Genomic DNA, 24,346 nt, shown 5'->3' on the forward strand with positions numbered 1-24,346 from the left:
TTTCCCAGAAAAAAACAGTACTTAACAATATTGGCCGCTGTGTTCCCAGTCCCCTAGTTCACATTTATGTATTATCTCAAATACCTCTTTCCCCTTATCTACCCAGAGCCCTCAATAATTCCAAACCTAATTGTTGTCGTAATTAACCCCCTCCATTATCCAATAGAACCATATTTTGCCATAAGCATCCGTGGTGTTTTGTAAGTGGACCCCTGTCTCATACATTGCACATGTGTGTTTAATTTTAAGGATAATCTCTGACCACTCTGGGGCCCCTGTCTTCCAATATTTAGCGATGGAGGTCCTGACAATAGTGTATATAATCCTAAGGAATGTATTGATATGTGCATTATAAGTCTTGTTTCTGACGTGCAGTAAAGCTTGAGGGGCCGTTACTCTTACCTGATCTCCCAATAGTCTGGTCAGAAGGTCTGACACTCGATCCCAAATCATCTTAACCCTGGGACAGTCCCACCACATGTGCATGTAGGTTCCCTTGTCTTTACATCCCCTATAACAGGTGTTTGATCTTTCTATAGCTGAGGGTGCTGTCCTCTCCGGTGTCAGGTACCACCGGAACGTTGATTTAATACTGTTTTCCCTTAAATCTGCGCTTAATAAACCTCTACTGGCCTCATTCGCGTTTGATTCCCATTCTTCCTCCGAGATGTCTAGTTCTAGATCTGCCTCCCACCTATTAATAATAGAAGATTTGCCTTTGATTTTGGATGACTGGATAGCTAGGTACATGTTGGATATTGCTTGTTTGGGCCTAATCCCTGCACTACTTTGCTTCTCAAGTGTTGTGGTCTGGGTTCTAGGTCCCTTTTGAATGTAATTACGAACCGCAGACAATAACTGCAGGTACAGGAACCAATGCAGTGGAAGCGGGTGTATTTTTTCCTGCAACTGAGTAAAAGTGAGTGGGGATCCTCTATGTAGGAAGTCAGCCACTCTGTAAAGGCCTTTGTTTTCCCACTTGTCAAGGATGGTACAGCTATCCTTCGGTATAATGTATTTTAGTGGTCGTATGCTAGTGTTTGCTGGGATCAATTTGTCTATAGTAGTTGATCTATTCCATTGATGGTGTGCTAGTATTAGGGCTCGTGGTTTGTATCCCCCCCAGCCCCTCCCAAGTCCTTCCTCCATAGGACATCCTCTGGTGAACTAAGTCCTCCCATTGAGGCTTCCAAAGTGGGCCACACTATATCACTACTCCGTCTCCCAAGAATTGAGTTTTGCGCTAGTCTAGAAGCTTGGTAATAATCCCATAAGTTAGGGAATCCCACTCCCCCCAACCTTCTGTGTCGTGTAAGAATTTGACAGGGAATCCTAGCATGTCTGTTACCCTGAAGATAAGAAAGGAGCGTTGCCTGCAAGGTATCTAAGTCCTTTTTATGAACTTTAATCGGCAGTGTCCTGAAAAGATACAGCAACCTAGGTAAAAGTGTCATCTTAACCGCAGACAGTTTCCCATACCATGAAAAGTTATATTGTTGCCATTTAACAATCTCTTTTCTTATATTTTTAAAAAGTGCTAAGTAGTTAATTTGGTATAGTTAAGTATTGAACTATTTAAAGAACTCTGCGTACATTAATCCCATCTGATCCTCTTGGATTAAATGTGGGAGTACATACTTCAATCTTTTTGCTCAGAGTTTAGTTAAAATCTTGTAGCCCGAGTTCAGTAAAGATATCGGCCTATATGATTTAGGAAGAAGATTATCCTACCCTGCTTTGGGTATCAAAGCAATGTATGCTGCTGAGAAAGAAGATGTAGGAATACTCTCCCCATGAAAATATCCTGAGAATTATTCCGTAAACCCATCAGATCCCGCAGCTATCTGTAGTATTTACCACTAGTACGTAATAGGGTTTGTGATGTTTGATAAGCAAGTATAGCATCGTATTCTTTTTTAACCGATGAGTATTTTTAATAGAGTTGTCTGGTGGTGCGAAATAGAAGATAAGCTTCTGTCAGACTATCCCTTAGTTGTTCTAGTCTTTCAGTGATCTTTTTTTTTTTCTACGAGCTAAATAAGCAATAATATTTCCTGTAAGTACTACTTTAGCAGTGTTCCAGAATAGCTCCTATGTCTCTAGATGTTGTGCATAAGTGGAGTGGAAATCATTCCAGCACTCAGCCAGATGACTTTGAAATTCTTGTGAGGTTGCTAGATATTTTTGAAATCTAAAGGTCTGTCTATTACTGATCGGGGTGTCCATCTCTATAAATAGTGCTATTGGGGCATGGTCAGGGTCAATTAGTTCTCCAATCTTAGCGTCAATGTTTTGGGGTATCAAAGAGTTTGAGATTAAAAACAGATCAATATGTGACATAGTGGGGGAGGAACATGAAATGCACATGTAATCTTTTCCATATGGATTTAATTGTTGCCATATGTCTACAACATCCAAGGATGTGGTCAGTCTCTGAAAGGTTTTCAGTTTGTCCTGTATTTTAGGGGATTTTTTTGTGTCAGTCCACGTAATTCTCTAAGTCTATCGCAGTGTGGGTTAAGAGTCAGGTTAAAATCTCTCCCTAGGGCAATGTATGTATCTAGGAACCGTGTCAGCATGGCTATTATGGTTTCCCAAAATTCTCTGTCTTTTTGGTTAGGGGCATAGATGTTACAAAAAGTGTATACTCTACCTGCAGTTTCCATTTATACTATTATGTATCTTCCTTCTGTGTCTTTGATTACAGTCATGCTTTCCACAATTAGCTTTTTGACAAATAGTATAGCCCCTCCTTTACTGGCACTTTTATATGATGTAAATTCAACCCTTCCCTCCCAGTCTTTTTTTAACTTTTCATGTTCCAGGTCAGACAAATGCGTTTCTTGCAGAAACACAATGTCTGCTCTTTTTCCTCAATTGAGTAAGGATTGCCTTTCTTTTAATGGGGGAATGATGTTGCCTCCCGTTTGCCAATGCGATGTGGGGGTGGTTGTTGCATTTTGTGAGGCAGGCCTGGAAGTGGGTCTCCTTTGCTGGTAAGGTTGTTCTTTTGTCTTTATTACTGCACACAGTAGCTTTTAGTTCAGTCAGAATTTGGGAGTCAATGGAGTAATCTTTAGTGATAGATAAAGCCATTGTGTGCGATCAATAGTGTTTATAAGCATTGCTAAGTTACAGTAGATTTTTACAATGTGGCGGCGATACTCCTGCCACAAAGCCAAACGGCTTATTTTCTTGCTTCTTGGTGGCCAAGGGATGGTATACCTTGATCCCAAAGAGTTCCCGGGCACAGATATTGCCAAGGGATGAAAGGATGGCGAGATATATAGCCACTTTAACTCCAAGCTGAACGGAGCTTCAGGAATCCATGGCCATCTTGGATCACCACCTACCGGAAGTCTATATTGGGGTGTTGTTGTTTTTTTTAAAAAAACAGGGTATTAGAATAGGAATAATATTTATTATTTTGGATAATTTCATTTGTTATTTTTTGTAATGGGATTTTTTTTTATTTTTAGGCATTTTTTATTTTTCATGGGCCGAAAATGAGCTGAATACCCTTTTCGGGGCAATGGGTAGATTAGGTTTATGTTTATTTTGTGAGTTTGAGGGGTGGGAGTTTGTAATGTTAGGGGCTGTTTGTTTTTATTTTTTTGCAAATAAACTGTTAACTTTAGGGCAATGCCCTACAAAAAAGGCCCCTTTAAGGGTCTACAAAAGGCCATTTTAAGGGCCCTTGGTAGTTTATTATAGATTAGTTTTTTTTTTTATTTTGGCGTGCTTTTTTTGTTTTTTTTTAAACAGGGCATTAGAATAGGGATCATTTTTATTGTTTTGGATAATTTTGTTTGTTATATTTTGTAATTGTAGTTTTAATTTTTTTGTAATGTTAGGTTTATTTTTGTAATGTTAGGTTTTATTAGTGTAAGCTTAGGTTTTATTTTTATTTCACAGGTAAGTTTGTATTTATTTTAACTAGGTAGTTAGTAAATAGTTATATTGTAGCTAGCTTAGGTTTTATTTTTATTTCACAGGTAAGTTTGTATTTATTTTTAAATAGGTAGTTAGCTAATAATTGTAACTCTAATTTAGGTCTATTTTAATTATGTTAAAGTTAGGTGGTGTTAGGTTTAGGAGTTAATATAGTTTAATTTAGGTTGTTGCGATGTGGGGGTGGCGGTTTAGGGGTTAATAGGATGTTAGTGTCAGCGATGTCGGGAAACTGCGGTTTAGGGGTTAATAGGTTTAGTTAGTGTTGGCGATGTTTGGGAATGGCGGTTTAGGGGTTAATAGGTTTAGTTAGTGTCGGCGATGTTTGGGAACAGCGGTATAGGGGTTAATAGGTTTAGTTAGTGTTGGCGATGTTTGGGAATGGCGGTTTAGGGGTTAATAGGTTTATTTAGTTTTGGCAATGTTGGGGAACTGCGGTTTAGGGGTTGATAGGTTTAGTTAGTGTTGGCGATGTTTGGGAACAGCAGTTTAGGGGTTAATATGTTTATTTAGTGTCGCTGATGTCGGGGAACTGCGGTTTAGGGATTAATAGGTTTAGTTAGTGATGGCGATATTTGGGAATGGCAGTTTAGGGGTTAATAGGTTTATTTAGTATTTCGTTATTGTCGGCAATGACGGGGAACGGCGGTTTAGGGGTTAATGGCTTTATTTAGTGTTTAGTTAGTGTCGGAAATGACGGGGAACCACGGTTTAGGGGTTAATAGCTTTATTTAGTGTTGGCGATGTGGGGGGGTGCGGTTTTGTGGTTAATAGGTTTAGGTAGTGTTGGCGATGTGGGGGCACGGCTGTTTAGGGCTTGATAGATCTGAAAAAAACGAACGTATCTGAAAAAACAATTTAACTTAAAACAACTAATTTGCCGATTTTTTTTTTTTTTTTAAATTTAACTAAACTAATTTGCCGAAACAAAATTATTTATTTAACTCATGAAAACAAAACTAAAGGAATTTGTTAGCATTGCACATGTCTAAGTGAAACTATTAGTGGTGCCAAGTCAGGCAGTAATCAGACTGATAACTTTAGAGAGGTTAAAAAATGCTTTACAGTTTAATGGGATATGAAAACCAAACATTTTCTTTTGTGATTCAGACAAAGCATACAATTTTTGAAAAATGTCCAATTTACTTTTATTATCAAATTTACTTCATACCCATGGGTTGCTTTCTAAGCATACATCCCTGTTTTTTAACAAAAGACACCAAGAGAATGAAGAAAATTTGATAATAGAAGTAAATTAGAAAGTTGTTAAAATCACATGCTCTATATGAATCATGAAAGAAAAATGTTGGGTTTCATATCCCTTTAAGCAATGGTAAAATCCAGTAAAAGAAGAAATCCATAACGACAGTGAAAGTGTGATTTACAATCAAATATTAAAATAAAAAACTAAAGCACCCCATTTTCTGGGATCCTGAAATGACTTTTCCAGCAAATCCCTTTAGCTGCACAGGATATCTCATACCCAATACACATGTATTCCTATACATATATAAATGTAGGCCCTGTCCACTGTATACAGCCTTTTCAATAGCGAAATAGCGATAAACAGAGCTTTAATTCATCAATATCCTGTGTGTTAATAGGCCTCTACAATGTCTCCCGTGGCCATTTCAGAGTGTTTTGCACATGTGCAAGGTAAGACTGTTTCCAAATGGCCAGGACTTAGTTGTAAAGATGTGGAAAATGATTTTTCAAGGACTTATGAAATGCCTAGAGGTGTCAAAAGTGGTCTCGAAAAAGTGTTGAAAGTGACTTGAAAATAGATTGTGATCAGGAAGAACTTTTTGTCCCCATAGGAGAAATTGGGCTATTATTGAGGATGGGAGACAAAAATATACTATTGTGATCGCATTGAAACAAAAAGTAGCCCTTTTGGCCAGAAAAAGAGGCCACAGATAATAGGAATGTGACTGAGGCCTATTATGTGATATTTTGCAAATGGATACATCTGGAGTATTACAATCACAATCCTTTAGAAAAGTTATGGTGACATTTATAGATAAATCATTTGATAAGCTTCTCTACTGGATTGTGATCAACCCCTATCTTTTGGAGATCAAGGACCAAAAAAAATCAACTGAAAAAAAACCAATTAATGTCAAATCTAAAAATAGAAAATCCTCTAACATGTTCCACATGCACCCTGTTCCTGCTCTATCTAAATCATGAAAGAAAAATGTTGGGGTTCATATCCCTTTTATTATGTTAACATCCAGTAAAAGTAAAATGCTCAAAAACCTTCAAGAAGTCTTATATTAAATCTCGTAAGGACAAATTACACCAATAAAATACATTTAGAACTTGTATCTACTTTGAGGTAGATTACAAGTTGCGCACTATTGTTTCTGTGGGTCGTGATAAACAATATGGTGCCAGTGCTAACTTACGCTTATATTGCAAGTTGAAAATAAACATGTTTGTTCATCCACAAAATTTGATAGTGCATCAGGTTTGTACAAGCAGAGACCTAGGTTTACATTTATCAAGCAGTGGATGCTCCTTTACTCGTACGCCACCGCTGAGGTGGCGGACTGCAATAATCCTGATCAGATACGATCTGTATGATTGACACCCCCAGCTAGCAGCCGATTGGACACGAATGTGCAGGAGGCAGCATTTCTTGTGAAATGCTTGTGCATTGAAAAATGCTGACAGCGTATGCTGTCGGCATTTAGCAATGTCGGGCGGACATGATTCGCTACAATGAATCATGTCCTCCTGATATTTGATAAATCGGCCCCTAGTGTAAGGTGCAAGAGTTAATTTTAATGTATTTGGTGCAATTTTTTTTTTTTAAGTGTTACACTCGTATATACACTGAAGAAAATATTTATATAAATATTAATTTAAAATAAAAATGAGTGTGTGTGTATATATATATATATATATATATATATATATATATAATATATATATACAGTATATATACCCTACTAGAAACTTCCAACTCCAGATTTGTATATAAATTAGGGACCTGCTAAAGAATCATTTAAGAATGTAATAGTTTTACATAATTTAGCAGATGGTTGGAGGTTGAGTAATTCTCAAGATAAAAACTACAAACATTCATATTATAGTTAGCTGACATAGCAGCCCTTATATCCACGATCCATCTAGGATAGGGCCCATAAAATGTCCAGTTTATCTACTGTCTTAAAGCAAAACTCTTTATTTAGCTTTTTTCTTATAATATTATTAAAACTTGCATTAAAAAGTCTGTAAACCTTGAAGTTTCATTTACTGCAAACAGTTCTTATTAATACATAACATGATAGAAGGAAATGTTTTTTTTAATTATATACAGTATATATATTTATCTATATGATAATCGTATTGTTCTGAAATAATAAATATCTTTGTTAAGCAACTGATAAAAAAATCTAAATATGATCAAATTCAGAAATTCCAAGCAGTGTTGAAACAGAATCATCTAGAGAACCAATCAACACTGGAGATCTTAAAACATTATAGAAATAGTGAGGAATCTAAAGAGCCGTATGCAACATTTATATCATCACCTCGGATTATATGAATGTCAGAAAAATAAGAAGAAAGCTTAGAAAAAGAACTATAGTGTTTTTCATTCCTTAGATAATGATACGCAAGCTGATAAGTCAGGAATGTATGTTCTCCAACAAAATTATTTTTATAGAAAATGAAAATAAAAACATAGTTACACAATATATATTAGATTGAGATGAGAGCACAGGTCCACATAAAAATTCACATAAATAATGAACAAAATAACACTGCTTAAAAAATCCTTGCAACAAATAGTTGTTTTCCATACAAAGACAAATTCATTACAAAGGCACTAAAGGCTTGTCTGAACAAGATCCATCTTCAAACATAACTCACAGTGATGAGGAGATACTGTATCCATGATGACAATTTCATGGATGCTTTAAAAACAGATGTAAAAATACATGAAAATATGCCTGACTTGACAACATTGAGCAATCCTTTACCAAACTGTGCAAGCATCAGCCAGTGTTTCAATAAAGAACTTACCTTGATTATATATATTAATAAAGGTTTTAACTATGTATTTACTATAAATATTTCACATTCCAATGTTCTGCACATAGCAGAATATATTCTATATATTTATACATAGATATTCCTATATTTATCTGTATATAGCTATAACTATATATTATCATGTATGTATGTATGTATATATATATATATATATATATATATATATATTGTACCAAAATGTCATCAGATATATGTAGAAATATGTATTTATGAATAAATAGAACATTAGAATGGCAGATGTTCATATTTTCATGTTGGTTTAGTGCAAATGTGATTGTTTTTGTGTGAGAGTAGGGTGGGTTTTTTCCACTTTTTTTCTCCATTGACGTCTATGGGGGAATACATGAACGAGCACACATTATTCTAACTTCAGATTTTTGCGCTAGTCGGGTTACAATGAGAGTGAAAACAGTTTACTTTAAACTCATAATATGAGCGCAACACGATCAGCGCAAAAATCTTATCTCTAGCGCAATTAACACTCGAGTGGAAGCTCGTAATCTAGCCCTAAATTAGGAAAAAGAATTATTACCGATAATACTATTTTGAATATTTGGGAAATACTAATGATAAGATAGAGAATAGAACTTTCTAAAGGAAAACAAAAATCTCACACTGACAATAACACAAGATAACTATACGCCAGGTTGTATAAAAATCTATAAAATCACATTTTTAAAAAATTCAAATCTTATTTTTTTAATAAAATGCTTTTTGAAGAAAATATAGCTAAAGATAATTTTCTATTTAAGATTAGGGATGGGCGAATATGCTAAAAGTGTAATTAATTTTGGTAGAACGAATGTTCCTGTGGACATACGTTTTGGACAATCGAATGTTGATAAGAATGAAAATCCATTAAAAATTAATAATCGAATGTTACTTTCATTTTCCGATGTTCATAATGAAATTGAATATCCACATTCAAAATTTCGAATGTAACATTCGATTTAACAAATACTATTCAGAAGGTCAATAGTTCATGTGGTAGGGAATTTAGTAAATTTATACATAATAGATACAAATATATCAATTTGAATGTTTCTATTTCAAATATTGCAGAATTCGAAAATTATATTTAAAGAGAGCATTAGAAATATGTACTAATATAAATATATAGATTTGAATTTTCAAATTAGAATATTGCATAATTCAAATTGAATTATTAGAAAAATTCAAATATAGGGGCCTATTTATGAAATGTCTGTCTAGCATGATACGATCAGCGGATCATGTCCGACAGACTTCGCTGAATGCGGAGAGCAATACGCTCTCTGCATTCAGCATTGCACCATCAACTCTAGTGAACTGCTGGTGCAATGCCGCCCCCTGCAGATTTGCGGCTAGTCGGCCGCTAGCAGGGGGTGTCAATCATCCCGATCGTATTCGATCGGGTTGATTTCACGCGATCTCTGTCAGCCTCCTCAGAGCAGGCGGTCAGGTTATGGAGCTGCTTCATAACTGGTGTTTCTGGCGAGTCTGAAGGCTAAATGGGCCCCTGAATATTATCTTTAAAGAATTATAAATACTATTACATAAAACTAATGTTAAGTTACATTATAATCCAATGGTTATTCATCCTGAAATAAGAATTTATTTGCAATTATGTAGTATGAAGCTGTTTATGGCTGTAATGTTTCATTTTAGCATTCCCATTAATCCCTTCACAATGTCATGCTCTTCTAGAGGTTTCTGTAAGATTATTTTGGGCATTTTTCTGTCTAGAAGATATTATCACATATTCTTGGTTTTGTACTTCTCAAAACTGTGAATTTGTGTCTGCAAAATAACATGCATTTTCTTAAATTTTTGTATACAATAAAAACAGAGTTGAGAAATAGACCTTGAAGGGTCATAAACCCATAATTCTTTCATAATTTAGATTGAGAGAGAATTTTATGAATTTTGCTTCATTCTCTTAGTATTTTTTGTTGAAGGAGAGCAATGCCCTACTGGGAGCTAGCTGAACACATTGGGTGTGATAATGACAAGAAGCTAGCTCACAGTAGTGCATTTCTCCTGAGCCTACCTAGGAATGCTTTTCAACAATGGATACCAGGAAAACAAAGCACATTGAATAATAGAAGTACATTGGAAAGCTGTTTAAAACTGAATGTTCGGTCTGAATCATGAAAGTTTAATTTTAAATTGTTATTTTTATGGTAATGATTATTTTCTTCCTAACAATAAAGTACAGCTGAAAAGTTGATCAAATATGAATGATTAAAGGAATATAAAACCGAAAAATGTTATTTTGTGATGCAGACAGAGCATAACATTTTTTCAAAAGTTTCCAATTTACGTCTATAACCTAACTAGGCATCTGGAGCACTACACGGCAGGTAATAGTGCCGCCATCTTGGGCTCTTGCAAATGGATAACATTCTTGCAAAACTGCTGCCATATAGTGCTCCAGAAATGGGATGGCTCCTTAGCATACACACCTGCTTTTCAACAAACAAAATAAAGAGAATGAAAATTATTATAGAAGTAAATTAGAAAGTTGTTTAAAATTGCATGCTCTATCTCAATCACGAAAGAAAAAAATTGGGTTTCATATCCCTTTAACCTATCAAACTCAAGGGAGTTCACCTCCCAATAATTTCATTTGTTTCAATGATCTATCTATGCATTTCTAATGGTAGATAACCAAATCAGTAATTGTCTGTTATAACTGGAAACATAATCTGAAAACTTATTTTTCTAAAAAGAGAAACCTTTATATAGAAAACTATAGCCACGATCCGATATACGGCGCAGGTTTCGGCGCAAGCATGGAAACCTGTGCCGCCCGTTGTTTCAGCTCGCAACTCGAGCTATCTTATATACGACGCCGTCAGATGCTAAAGTGCCGTAAGTCTGACAAACCAGCGATGTCCAGAAATCTGCGTAAGTACAAATTTCTGGAGTCGCCAGTGACTTACGGCACTTTAGAAACTGCCGCAGCATAAAAAAACTAAGTTATAAAATAACCCGTAACTGTCTAACACGCCTCCCAAACATAGCCCGACACGTATACCCCTCTATCCGCAATCCCCCCTCTCACTCCTAATAATAAATATATTAACCCCTATACCGCCGCTCCCGGAACCCCCCGCCACCAGCTACATTATCCATATTACCCCATAATCTGATCCCCCTACACCGCCGCTAGCTACATTAAATGTTTTACCCCCTAATGTGAGCCCCCTACACCGCCGACACCTATTTAAAAAATATTAACCCCTAATATGATCCCCCTACACCGCCGCCACCTATTTAAACTATATGATCCCCCTACACCGTCGCCACCTATTTAAACTATATTACCCCCTTTAAGGACAGTTTGTGAGCAGAGGTCTCCTCAAAATTTGAAAGGAATGAATATCAAGGGATGCTGCATACACAGTTGGTACATTTAGACTTTGCCGATTGAAAATGTGAAGATTTATAGGGCTCTAAAAGATCCTTCATGTAGTAGATATTATATGACAGAAAATAAATATTACAATGAAGATTCCAATTTATAGGCAGCCATTTTAGACAATGCAAATTTGCAAGTATTCTGCACCATCTGGTCCAAAGATGTTTATGAAAAAGACTTATAAGTGCACTGTGGACCACATTACGAGTGGCGCGCTAACTGTTTCACACGCGTGATATCGGGTTTATCGCAGCTGTTTGCGCACGTCGGAAGGATTGCTTGTATTAGAACTTGAAAGTAAATACAAAGGTGTGAGCGCAATTGCAATTTATGCTAAAATGATTACAACTTCAGAGCTCTGGTTAACTGTTAAGCAAAACAAAAAAAACCTCTAATAAAGCACATCAAAAATATATTTAAAAGTACAGTTACACTCATAATAACACTATCTGATAAAAAAAAAAAATATTGCACATAAAAGTTATAAGGGCTCAAAGATATGAGGTCTCAGATGTTAGAAAAAAAAGGCAGGCAAATGGGTTTTTAAATAGATTCATATATATAAATAAAAAGAGAGAAGTGCTCAACCTGGGAACGAACAAAAGCATAATAGCTTGTTCTATGGCTAGTTACCACCCAAGAAGCAGCCTCTTTTTGCTGTTTCTCTCGTTCAGAGAAGGAGTGCCTGGTATTTTCGGGGCTGGACTGTACTGTGAAGTCAGGATTAGACTGATATTCTTCAGGAAAGTTCTCTGTGAAAGGCACATGTTGAGCAAAAAAGGTTGCTTCTTGGGTGGTAATTAGCCATAGAACAAGCTATTATGCTATTGTTCATTCCCAGGTTGAGCGCTTCTCTGTTTTTATTTTTGGAAATTATGACACTTAGGGAAGTCTCCCTAAGTGTTATGCAGGAATCCAGACGTGGACCCATTGCTCAGTGTGCCTAGAGGGATATGGCTGCACCTCACTGACGAGGCCCACAATAGGCCAAAACGTACGTCTGGGGTTTTGCTGTTTCTCTCGTTCAGAGAGGGATTGCCTGGCATTTCAGGGCTGGACTGCACTGTGAAGTCAGGATCAGACAGATATGCTTCAGGAAAGTTCTTCTCTGTGAAAGGCACATGTTTAGCAAAAAGAGGCTGCTTCTTGGGTGGTAACTAACCATAGAACAAGCTATTTTGCTATTGTTTGTTCCCAAGTTAAGCGCTTCTCTGTTTTTATTTATGCAAATTATGACACTTAGGGAAGTCTCCCTAAGTGTGATGCAGGAATCCAGACTTGGACCCATTGCTCAGTGTGCCTAGAGGGATATGGCTGCACCTCACTGACAAGGCCCACAATAGGCCAAAACGTACGTCTAGGGTTTTGCTGTTTCTCTCGTTCAGAGAGAGATTGCCTGGCACTTCAGGGCTGGACTGTACTGTGAAGTCAGGATCAGACAGATATACTTCAGGAAAGTTCTTCTCTGTGAAAGGCACATGTTGAGCAAAAAGAGGCTGCTTCTTGGGTGGTAACTAGCCATAGAACAAGCTATTATGCTATTGTCTGTTCCCAGGTTGAGCACTTCTCTCTTTTTATTTATGCAAATTATGACACTTAGGGAAAACTCCCTAAGTGTGATGCAGGAATCCAGACGTGGACCCATTGCTCAGTGTGGCTAGAGGGATATGGCTGCACCTCATTGACGAGGCCCACACTAGGCCGGAACATATATATGGGGTTTTGCTGTTTCTCTCGTTCAGAGAGGGATTGCCTGGTATTTCGGGGCTGGACTGTACTGTGAAGTCAGGATCAGACTGATATGTTTCAGGAAAGTTCTTCTCTGTGAAAGGCACATGTTGAGCAAAAAGAGGCTGCTTCTTGGGTGGTAACTAGCCATAGAACAAGCTATTATGCTATTGTTCGTTCCCAGGTTGAGCGCTTCTCTCTTTTTATTTAAGATTCATATATATATATCTGTATACAGTATATCTGTATATATCTAAATATAGGTTTTGCGTGTGACTAGATTTTTTCCCACTTTTTGTGCTCCATTGACGTCTATGGGGAAATAGTCTTCTGCACCACTTGATGTCTAATTTTTATCTTTTTTTGGTCAATGTCCTTCCCAGTGATCCTCATCCACAGACACCCAGAAAAATAGTTGTATGTATAGATCTATCCAAGTACCTTGACTGCAATCAACAATTAAAGATAATGAGCATTGCAGCAGTGTAATGTCAACATTATTACTAATTATTAATACACTATTAAGCGGATGCTGCAATCTACCCCCGTAGTTTCAGGTTCCCCTGAAACATAAGTTAAGAAGCAGCAGTCTTAATACCTCTGAGGTGGCGGACAGCAATCATCATGATTGACACCCCCTGCCGCAGGGGGAGGTATTGCACAATCATTTCACACATGTGTGTATGCTGTTGGCATTTATCGATGTCAGCACATGACAAATCAGCCCCTATAAAGCAAATTCATTAAAGAGCAAAGAAAAAATGATAAATACAGATAAATACAGCTAGCATTCTTCAAGCTCAAAATAATTCTATATATTTCTTTTTCTTTTAAACAGGTGATGAGGGTCCACAACACATTACTCCTGGGAAATTACCTTCCCTGCCACCTGGAGGAGGCAACGATTCCCGAACCCCAAAAACTCTATATAACCCCTCCCACCTCACACATAGCTCAGTCTTTTCTTTGCCTTAATTGAAGAATGAAGATATGAATGTGATTCTTCAGAGAGTGTGGTTTTTCAGTGTATTTTGAGGACCATTTTCCCCTCAGTGCATTGCTTGTCAGCGGGATGTATAGGGGTATGGTTTATGATTCTTTATTCACCTTATAGGAATTTCTTCCTTAACTCTTCACAATCGGTCACAGGGACTTGTCTTTTGCCTCCTTTTATGGATCTACAATATACTCCTATTCAGTTACCTCTGCTGATATATTTCAGTACTGGTTTGACTGTCTGCTACTTGGATGGTGGACGAGTGTCTATTGGTAAGAATGATTTATTTTGATATATTTTACTTTATATATGCCCCTGGAACAGAATTCATTTTCACTATCTTCCTTGTAGGTTTTTTTGCACGCAATGTTTTTTTTGGGGTGCCTAGTTTTGATTTTCGCACGTCGGCCTTCAGGTTTTTGCACAATGGATTTACATATGTCGTGTTAGCACACACACGTCATAGTTTTCTATTAGAAGTATTAGTCACACTTTGGCTAGTTACTCATGTCCTGTTATCGCACACTCTAGTCGGTTATGTACACGTCGAGTTTTTGGAGCGCAAATGTCCTTATAGTTGACAGTTGCTTTCACAAGCGTCCCTCAATTGAAATGTTAAAAGTCTCCAGCTTTTTTTTTCTTTTTGCAGTTTGGCTTAGTCACAGTATCACTGTAAATAAAAGCTGTTTAAGCTGTTTAGGAAGGGGGTACGTTTTTATATTCCTTAGAGCTTAAAGGGGTTTTAGTGCTTAATGCATTATTTAATGCTATAATGGAGCCACCTGATTCTGTCCCTATATATCTCTCAGAGTCCCCTAATCACCTTTCTACCATTAAGTGTGATTATTGTAAAAAAGCTTCTTCTCCAGCTCATTTATATGTCTCGTGGTTTTTTGGTTTTTTTACAACAAATTTTTATTGAGGTATTGTACGAACATAATATAACAAGAAAGGAAACAGAGTTTATCCAGTTACATAGGGTCATGACAGACGGCTATACACAGCTGATCTAAGGTACATGTCTCAGTAGGGTGCAGAACCAAAATTATGTTTTTATAAGTCATTTCAAAGGTACTAATATCTATAAGTGAAATCTGAGTTTGCGATCTATAGGGGAGGAGAAGCATCCCTAGATTTATAATGCAGCTATATATGAGTTTAGTACACACCTACATATATGAATATGTTATTGGGGGGGAAGGGAGAGTCAGCGGTCCAGAGCCGCTCTAGATTGGGAGTGAGGAGGGGGGGGAGACGGTTGAGACAGTGTGGTTGCTTATCATAGGTGAGAGTAGTTTAGTTGAAACCATATGAGATTATTATAAGTTCGAGAACACCCTTAATCCTTTTAGCAACATAATGAATTTATATCCGGGCTTATATACACTTGGACTTCCAACAAAAACAAAACAAAACAACCTGTAATGATTTTGCAACAACACTCCAACAGCATGAGGCAATAACTAGCATAGCAGGAGCATGGGGGCATATTAGATGCTGGACTGAGATTGTGAGTTAATAGTAGACATGTTAAAATGGGATTGTTGTGGGTATTAAGTTTCTGGAAGGTTGTTAACCTAGAGAAAACAAAACATCAGACACTGATTTTGAATAGAAATTCAAATAACATGTGGCAGTAACTAGCATAACATGAACATAGGAATATGTTATATGCGGGTCTGACCTTGTGGCTATTAGGTTTCTGAGGGTTCTCGTTACCACAAATAAACATCATATAGTAATTGTGCAGAGGTACTCAGATAGCATGATGCAATATCTAGCCTATCAAGAACATGGAGGCATGTTATTTAGATTAAAAAAAAAAACCTTCTAACGATGCTCCTAACGCTTGTATTTCACACGCGGAATCCTGCCCGCGTTAGACAGTCTCCCATAGAGATCAATGGAAATGTAAACACACGCTTTTTTCATCTAACACTCGATCTCGCGAGAAATACGCACAGCTCGGTCATATGGCGCATACCACATCATGCACAACAATAACACGCCGCAAATGTCACAACAACAATCACTAAACAAAGCACATAAGCATTACACATTCAGAAGCGGGGGGAATTTTATTTAAATAAAATACAGGGAATACGCATATACTTTAAGATGCGGGAATACGCAAAATAACAACAAGGAAAATTAAAAAAAAAACATACACTAGCAAAATAATCGCATTCAATATTACTATATATTAGGACAAACATACATATACAACACTTCACTAATACCACACCATCGCAAATTCACATTTAAACATAATACTATTGGACAATGTTATAGAAAACAAGCACTATGACATCATCACATTCTACACATTCCACAAATACTAACTCCAAATGAGCATGCACAAATTCACACACCTAATACACATTGCACAAATAATAATTACTAATAAAGCACACCTGAACACAATTTACAAAGCAAACCGGTACATCATTAAACATTTACACAGGGTATATAAGCACTACACAAGCATGGCTTCTTTCACTGTGTTGCTGGTGGGTTTTTGGAGATTGGAGCTTAGAGATTTTGTGCATTATTGTGAGTCAGTTAGTGTTATCGTGAGTGAGTTAGTGGTAGTGTGAGTTATTGAGAGTTAGTGGTAGTGTGAGTTAGAGAGTTAGTGGTAGTGTGAGTTAGAGAGTTAGTGGTAGTGTGAGTTAGAGAGGTAGTGGTAGTGTGAGTTAGAGAGTTAGTGCTAGTGTGAGTTAGAGAGTTAGTGCTAGTGTGAGTTAGAGAGGTAGTGCTAGTGTGAGTTAGAGAGTTAGTGCTAGTGTGAGTTAGAGAGTTAGTGCTAGTGTGAGTTAGAGAGTTAGTGCTAGTGTGAGTTAGTGAACGACAGTTGGTTTGGGTGAGTGTGCGAGTGCTTTTTCTGTACACTTAACACATTTACACGCAAACACATTCAATACATACATACACTTATCAATAACACTACATACACTCCATACCCCATACCCTCTCATACTACACTCCATACCCCATTCCCTGTAGTCCCATTCCCTTTCATCCCATTTACTCTTTTCCCATACCCCATCCCCATCCCATACCCATCCCCTAGTTACATTTAGTTTACATATCCTCCTTTTAGTCTTCTTCTTCATTTTGTTCATTTAAATACTCCTTACCCTCTTTTATTTATATCCCTTTCACACTTTCAGCACTTATTTTGGTCTTTTTAGTTCTTTATTTTGACCCCCTTTCATTTGATCACACTCACTTTTTGTTTGCTTAGTTGGGGTTTAGTTTAGGGAAGAGATGGAGGGCAGGCAGGGGAGAGGTAGAGGGGGGAGGAGAGGGAGGGGGAGAGGAACAGGACAGGAAGGGGGGCAGGAAGCGGGGGTGGAAGCGGTGGGTGGACCCAGCCACTTGGTTCAAGATGAACAAGTGGCTGGGCCCAGTGGCGGACAGAGTAGGGCTTCACAGTCCGGGAAACAGAGGGCATCGTCACAGGGGAAGGCCAAGGCGACTAGGGAGGCGAGGTTTTTGATGGAGGAGAAGGAGGCCCTCGTAGAAGCCTATATGGCCAGGTATAGGAGGCTGCAGCATCAGAAGACCACCCCGACTGAGAAGAGGAAGCTCTGGCATGAGATAAGGAATGCAGTCAATGCAGTGGGTGGCCGGAACAGAGATATGGACTCTATTAAACATCGATACCGGGACTGCAAGATGGACCTTAAGAAAAAGTTAAGCCGGGAGGCCCAACATGCCGCAGGAACCGGTGGCGGACCTGCACTGGAAATCGATTACTGCCGATGGGAGGAAATGTTGCGTCCCAGCATCTCCGAGGTGGATATAGTTGGTATCGGAGGAATTGATACCGGGAACCTGCCATTCTCATCTGACGGTAAGCTCATTTAAGAATGAATTAACATACAAATGTATTTCAAGGGACACTATACGCAAACCTTTACTTTCATGATTAAGGTAGAGAATACAATTTTAAAAAACATTCAAATTTACTTATATTACCTAATTTGATTCATTCTTTAGATATACTTTAATGAAGAAATAGCCATGCACACGGTGAACCAATCACAGGAGGCAGCTATATTCAGCTACCAATCAGCATATCAATCAGAATATCCATAGAATGAAGCTAATTAGATAAGAAAAGTACATTAGAAAGTTGATTATAATTGTATGCTTCTAATTCATGAAAGATAAAACATTGGGTTTCATGTCCCTTTAAGGATCAGATTAATGCTATTACGTTGTTTACACATATTCACAATTACTTTGTGGTTACATCAGTATCTAGGCTATAGGTTAGGTGTGCATTTAAACAGACTGAAAACAAACGCTAAAACATTCATATTGACCAGAGATATCACAAACACTGTTTAGAAAATGCGGAAATCGTATTGATTGTTAGATTTCAAAGTGGATTAATGAGGCTGCATTTGTAATTGTATCGTAAGCTAAGTAATTTAAAGCTTTATTTTGAAATATGCTAATATATACATTTCTTTCTTTTTCAAATATACAGAGTCTGGGGAGGAGGCAGCACAGCAACTACCGGCTCCTCCTTTTCCCCGGGATGAGAGTGGTGGGGATGAATCTCCACCTCGGAGGGAAGAGGCCCCCCTTGACGAAGAGGCCCCCCTTGACGAAGAGGCCCCCCTTGACAAAGAGGCCCCGGAAGCAGAGGAAGAGGCCGCGGAACCAGAGGCCCCTCAAGGACCAGCAGGCCGCCGTGCACGGGCACCCCGCCATGCACGGGCACCCCGCCGTGCACAACAAGAGGAAATAGCGGAGGTGCAGGTTCTACTAGACTACATTGACCAGATGTATATAGAAGGCAGAACTAGAATTCTTGAAGGACAAAACAAAATCATTGAAGGCCAAAACCAAATCATAAACCTCCTTACTCGAATAGAAGAAGGCCAAAACAGAACCTTTAATCTCCAACAAGAGATGTTTAATTTCTTCCGGGAGGCGCATGCTGGTCTGCCTCCTGCTGGTCTGCCTCCTGGTCCGCCATCTGCTGGTCTGCCTCCTGCTCCTGGGCCTCCTGCTGCTGGGCCTCCTGCTGCTGGGCCTCCTGCTACTGGGCCTCCTGCTGCTGGGCCATCTTCTCCTGCCGGGCCATCTTCTCCTGCCGGGCCATCTTCTCCTGCAGGGCCATCTCCTCCTGCCGGCCCATCTCCTCCTGCCGGCCCATCTCCTCCTCCTCACCTTGGTCGTCCCAGTACTCTTCCTTCCACTCTTCCCACAACATCTCCAATGAGAACTCGTCGGAGTCGGCAGTTGACCCTCCCAGAGCCTCAGCCCCGTGGGAAGAGGGGAAGGAAGAGGAAGTAAGTATTTGTTTTCATGTTTAATGTTTTTTTTACTTAATGTGTAATGGATAGGTATGTGATGTGGTTTTCATACACTTGTGGACCACACTCTGTATATAATCTACTTCTATGGGACCGGGTCCATGGAGGAAGATTGTTTGCAGAGTGTGGGTTATAAGTGTGTGAAAACCACATCACATACCTATCCTTGTTCATGATATTGATTGGTTTCTGTGATGTGATGTCCAAACTGTTTCCCGAATCGCAAACAAAATTACCATTACAATTATCCATGATGGCATATTACTGTTTGAATGCCAATAACACAGCTTAAAGGGACAGTCAGAATTATTGATTACAAAGAAAACACTGTATTACGCATTATAAAGTTTGAAACAACAAAACATGGAGAAATACTTGTGACTTATGTGCTTACCCTTGTATCTATGCCTATGAAAAATGACCACTTATTTGTTGTTCTGACATAACAACATTTTAGACATCAATGATCAATACATGGTAAATATGCTGTATGAGCTCAAGGTTTTAGATATACAAATGCTATCCAAATGCCCTCTAGTGGTCAAATTGCATAATGATTACATGCACTCTTCAAGCTCTAAGAAATGAGCACACGAACCTCATAGGTTTAGCTAGCAAATTAAAATAAACACAAATGATTAATTGGTGAAAAACCTTTGATATCATTGATATTACAAAATTGACTTTTTTAATAATGCAAAACATTATTTGTTTTCTAAACTGTCCCTTTAACAAAATTACATATGCTAACATATAATATTTGCAGATTGTTGGTATATCTACATGTACTTGTTCAAACAATAAATTTTGAAAACAGATTTATATTGACGTGTTAGTTAAATAAATTTTCTTAAAGAGACATTATTGTGTTAATTTTTTTTTTTAGAAAGACATTTGTTTTAACAATGAATATGGTTTAAAGTCCTTTTAGGAGTGGGGGGGGGGAAATATGCTAACAATAATATATTTGGAGATTAACCAATGTGGAACTCATACATGATACAAAAATCAACATTTGCATTAAAGGGACAGTATACTATATTTTTAACAGAACTGCATGTAATAGACACTACTAGAAACAACAAGATTAACATATACTGATATCAATATTAGAATGCTTTAAACACTTTCTAAGAAATTCGGGTTATCTCTATTGAAAATATAGATGAACCTCCATTACAACCGTAAAACAAGACAATACCCCATCATTAACATATGAAAAGACCCTTTACACAAACAGGAGAAAGCTGGAGATGGTACTCACATGAAACTTTGAGGCTTGGCGAGGAGTCTGAAAAGTACTTCAATTTTATTTAAACAGAAGCAAAATGAGACGTGTATTTTGTCAACAATGGACTATATAACTAGAGACCAAATAAAATATTTTGGTTTTTAATGTGAGTGTCTAATGAACCTTTAATAAAATATACGACAAAATTACATTTAGAAGAAGTCGGCATCATATATTTAGCATATGATAAAGATAAATGCATATTGATTACTTTATTCTAACACAATAGCGCATATTTATGAATTAGATATCTTTAACATTAAACACAACAGTCATTTTTCATAAAAAGGAACATATTGTTGACAAACATATTAAACAACATGGACTATAGAGATTTGCACTTGCCTCGAAATATCTTATGCATGAAAACATTTTGCTTTCATTCGTTTATTCAACCAGACATCCAGCAAAAGAGAAATGTGGTGGTCTTTATCAGCTATGGGTCAACAATGTAACATGATGCAAACAATCCATATTCAACATGTTTTTAAACTTGTCTTCTCATTCACAAACGTGTTTAACGTGCACAAACAAATATTGCGGGACTACGTAATACAATCAGACTTTTTTTACCTTTGCATGTGACATCTTAATTAACATGGCGCTTCCTTGATCACGTAAGAACGCAATCCAATAAAAGGCGCATTCTTGATTACGTAAGAACGCAAAGCAAAAAAAGGCACATCCTTGATCGCGTAAAAACGCCATCCAATAAAAGGTGCATCCTTGATCGCGTAAAAACGTCAGTCAATACAAGGAATCATTGGACAGCCTGGCAGGTGACGTCTTAAGCAACATGGCGCATCCGAGATCGCTTAAAAACCGCAGCCAATACAAGGACTCAGTTGACAGCTTGGCATATCAATAAGAAACGTATTTATATTTTAGTAACTAGTATGTGTCTAGATTGCTATCTAGGAATGTCACGAAATCATGAATCATCTTTTCGGACTTGACTGTCCCTTTAACTATAGCTATGGTGTCTATCTTTAACATTTAAAAGATACACATGAGAAATACATATGCCATTGATGTTTTAAGATATGTTTAGATTGTTTGGGAATAACAATAATGACACATGTATTGATCAAACGTGTCATTTATTAAAGTTGAAATATGGTCAGCCTACCTATAGCCATATATGGGAGGAGAAGTATTTTTTTTTTTAAATATTTGTAAAAACATATTCTTCATCTAAAATATGCGCATTACACACAGAGATTGATTTGGTTACACTTTTACAATAAGATAGAATTGAAAATGAAATACATATGCTGTCAACATTACAATAAGATTGTTTATTAATAAGATTATATGTCCTTGTTCATGTAAAAAGGACAAAAACGCTTTAGAAATGGAAATCCATTCATTAACAATTGTGCTCACCATCACTTAAAGGGACATGATTTTTTTTTTTAAAAAGAGGATACACAGAGACAATACTAATTCAATAAAATGAACACTTTACAGGGATTATATCATTGTATCAATCCTCAGATCATTTGTTAAAGGTGCATCAATTCATGCAGAGTTTATAAATACACACATGGATGTGAAATTTGAAATATACATATATATACACAAATAACAATCTATATATACATATATAAAAGAATTACTATGCTAATCATAATCATGCAATGATAAAGCTTTTTGAAAAATATATAAAGACAAATAATAAAATTACATTGGAGATGTTAATCTTAAAGTCATTTACAATTGTATTACATATATGATTCAGGAAACACCATTATTTTTGGTAGGTCCCTTTAAGGATCAACCAGATAAACTAGAGATTTCAATCAATGACATGAATAAGGAGGACAAAGAATCGTGCAATGACATGTCTTTTATTAGTATGTCAGAAAACATCACCAACGTTTATAAATAATCTGGTAAAGATCAGGAAAATTGGAGCCATATGACAAGGTAACAGAGTGCATCACAGTCCATGAAGAGAGTTGCCAAGGGCCAGCATAGCCCCATTGGAGCCATATGACAAGGTAACAGAGTGCATCACAGTCCATGAAGAGAGTTGCCAAGGGCCAGCATAGCCCCATTGGAGACATATGACAAGGTAACAGAGTGCATCACAGTCCATGAAGAGAGTTGCCAAGGGCCAGCATAGCCCCATTGGAGACATATGACAAGGTAACAGAGTGCATCACAGTCCATGAAGAGAGTTGCCAAGGGCCAGCATAGCCCCATTGGAGCCATATGACAAGGTAACAGAGTGCATCACAGTCCATGAAGAGAGTTGCCAAGGGCCAGCATAGCCCCATTGGAGCCATATGACAAAGTAACAGAGTGCATCACAGTCCATGAAGAGAGTTGCCAAGGGCCAGCATAGCCCCATTGGAGCCATATGACAAGGTAACAGAGTGCATCACAGTCCATGAAGAGAGTTGCCAAGGGCCAGCATAGCCCCATTGAAGACATATGACAAGGTAACAGAGTGCATCACAGTCCATGAAGAGAGTTGCCAAGGGCCAGCATAGCCTCATTGGAGCCATATGACAAGGTAACAGAGTGCATCACAGTCCATGAAGAGAGTTGCCAAGGGCCAGCATAGCCCCATTGAAGACATATGACAAGGTAACAGAGTGCATCACAGTCCATGAAGAGAGTTGCCAAGGGCCAGCATTGCCCCATTGGAGACATATGACAAGGTAACAGAGTGCATCACAGTCCATGAAGAGAGTTGCCAAGGGCCAGCATAGCCCCATTGGAGACATATGACAAGGTAACAGAGTGCATCACAGTCCATGAAGAGAGTTGCCAAGGGCCAGCATAGCCCCATTGGAGCCATATGACAAGGTAACAGAGTGCATCACAGTCCATGAAGAGAGTTGCCAAGGGCCAGCATAGCCCCATTGGAGCCATATGACAAGGTAACAGAGTGCATCACAGTCCATGAAGAGAGTTGCCAAGGGCCAGCATAGCCCCATTGGAGATATATGACAAGGTAACAGAGTGCATCACAGTCCATGAAGAGAGTTGCCAAGGGCCAGCATAGCCCCATTGGAGCCATATGACAAGGTAACAGAGTGCATCACAGTCCATGAAGAGAGTTGCCAAGGGCCAGCATAGCCCCATTGGAGACATATGACAAGGTAAAAGAGTGCAACAGGCACAACAATAACCAGAAAAAAAGGCCAAATGGCAACCATAACAAAAACATCAACATGTGGACGGAGGATTCTTATCTGCGCCCTTGGAGCATCTCCAGATCCTCCACTTACTGGTCATCCCCTTCATCGTCCTGTGCATGTCCAGCTACAGATTCAAGCATTGAGTTCCACCGCCTCATCTGACGTAGAGTCATATGCTGAACCTGTAGCTGGGCCTGCATGGTGTCGGCCATCCCTCTCAGGACAGCTGCGTTCCTCAACACGGCCTGCTCTATGTGTGCTAGACCTTCGAGCGTGAGCCATGTTGAGTCACAGCCTAAAATAAAGAATAAATAAAATATTAATGATAATTACACAACAGACAAAATAAAAAGCAAAGATACATTGTCATCATAAAGACAAATAATTCTTTAAATTAATTTGTTGACATTGATTATTTACACATGA

Source organism: Bombina bombina, unplaced genomic scaffold, assembly GCF_027579735.1.
Source record: "Bombina bombina isolate aBomBom1 unplaced genomic scaffold, aBomBom1.pri scaffold_434, whole genome shotgun sequence".
Lineage (NCBI taxonomy): Eukaryota > Metazoa > Chordata > Amphibia > Anura > Bombinatoridae > Bombina > Bombina bombina.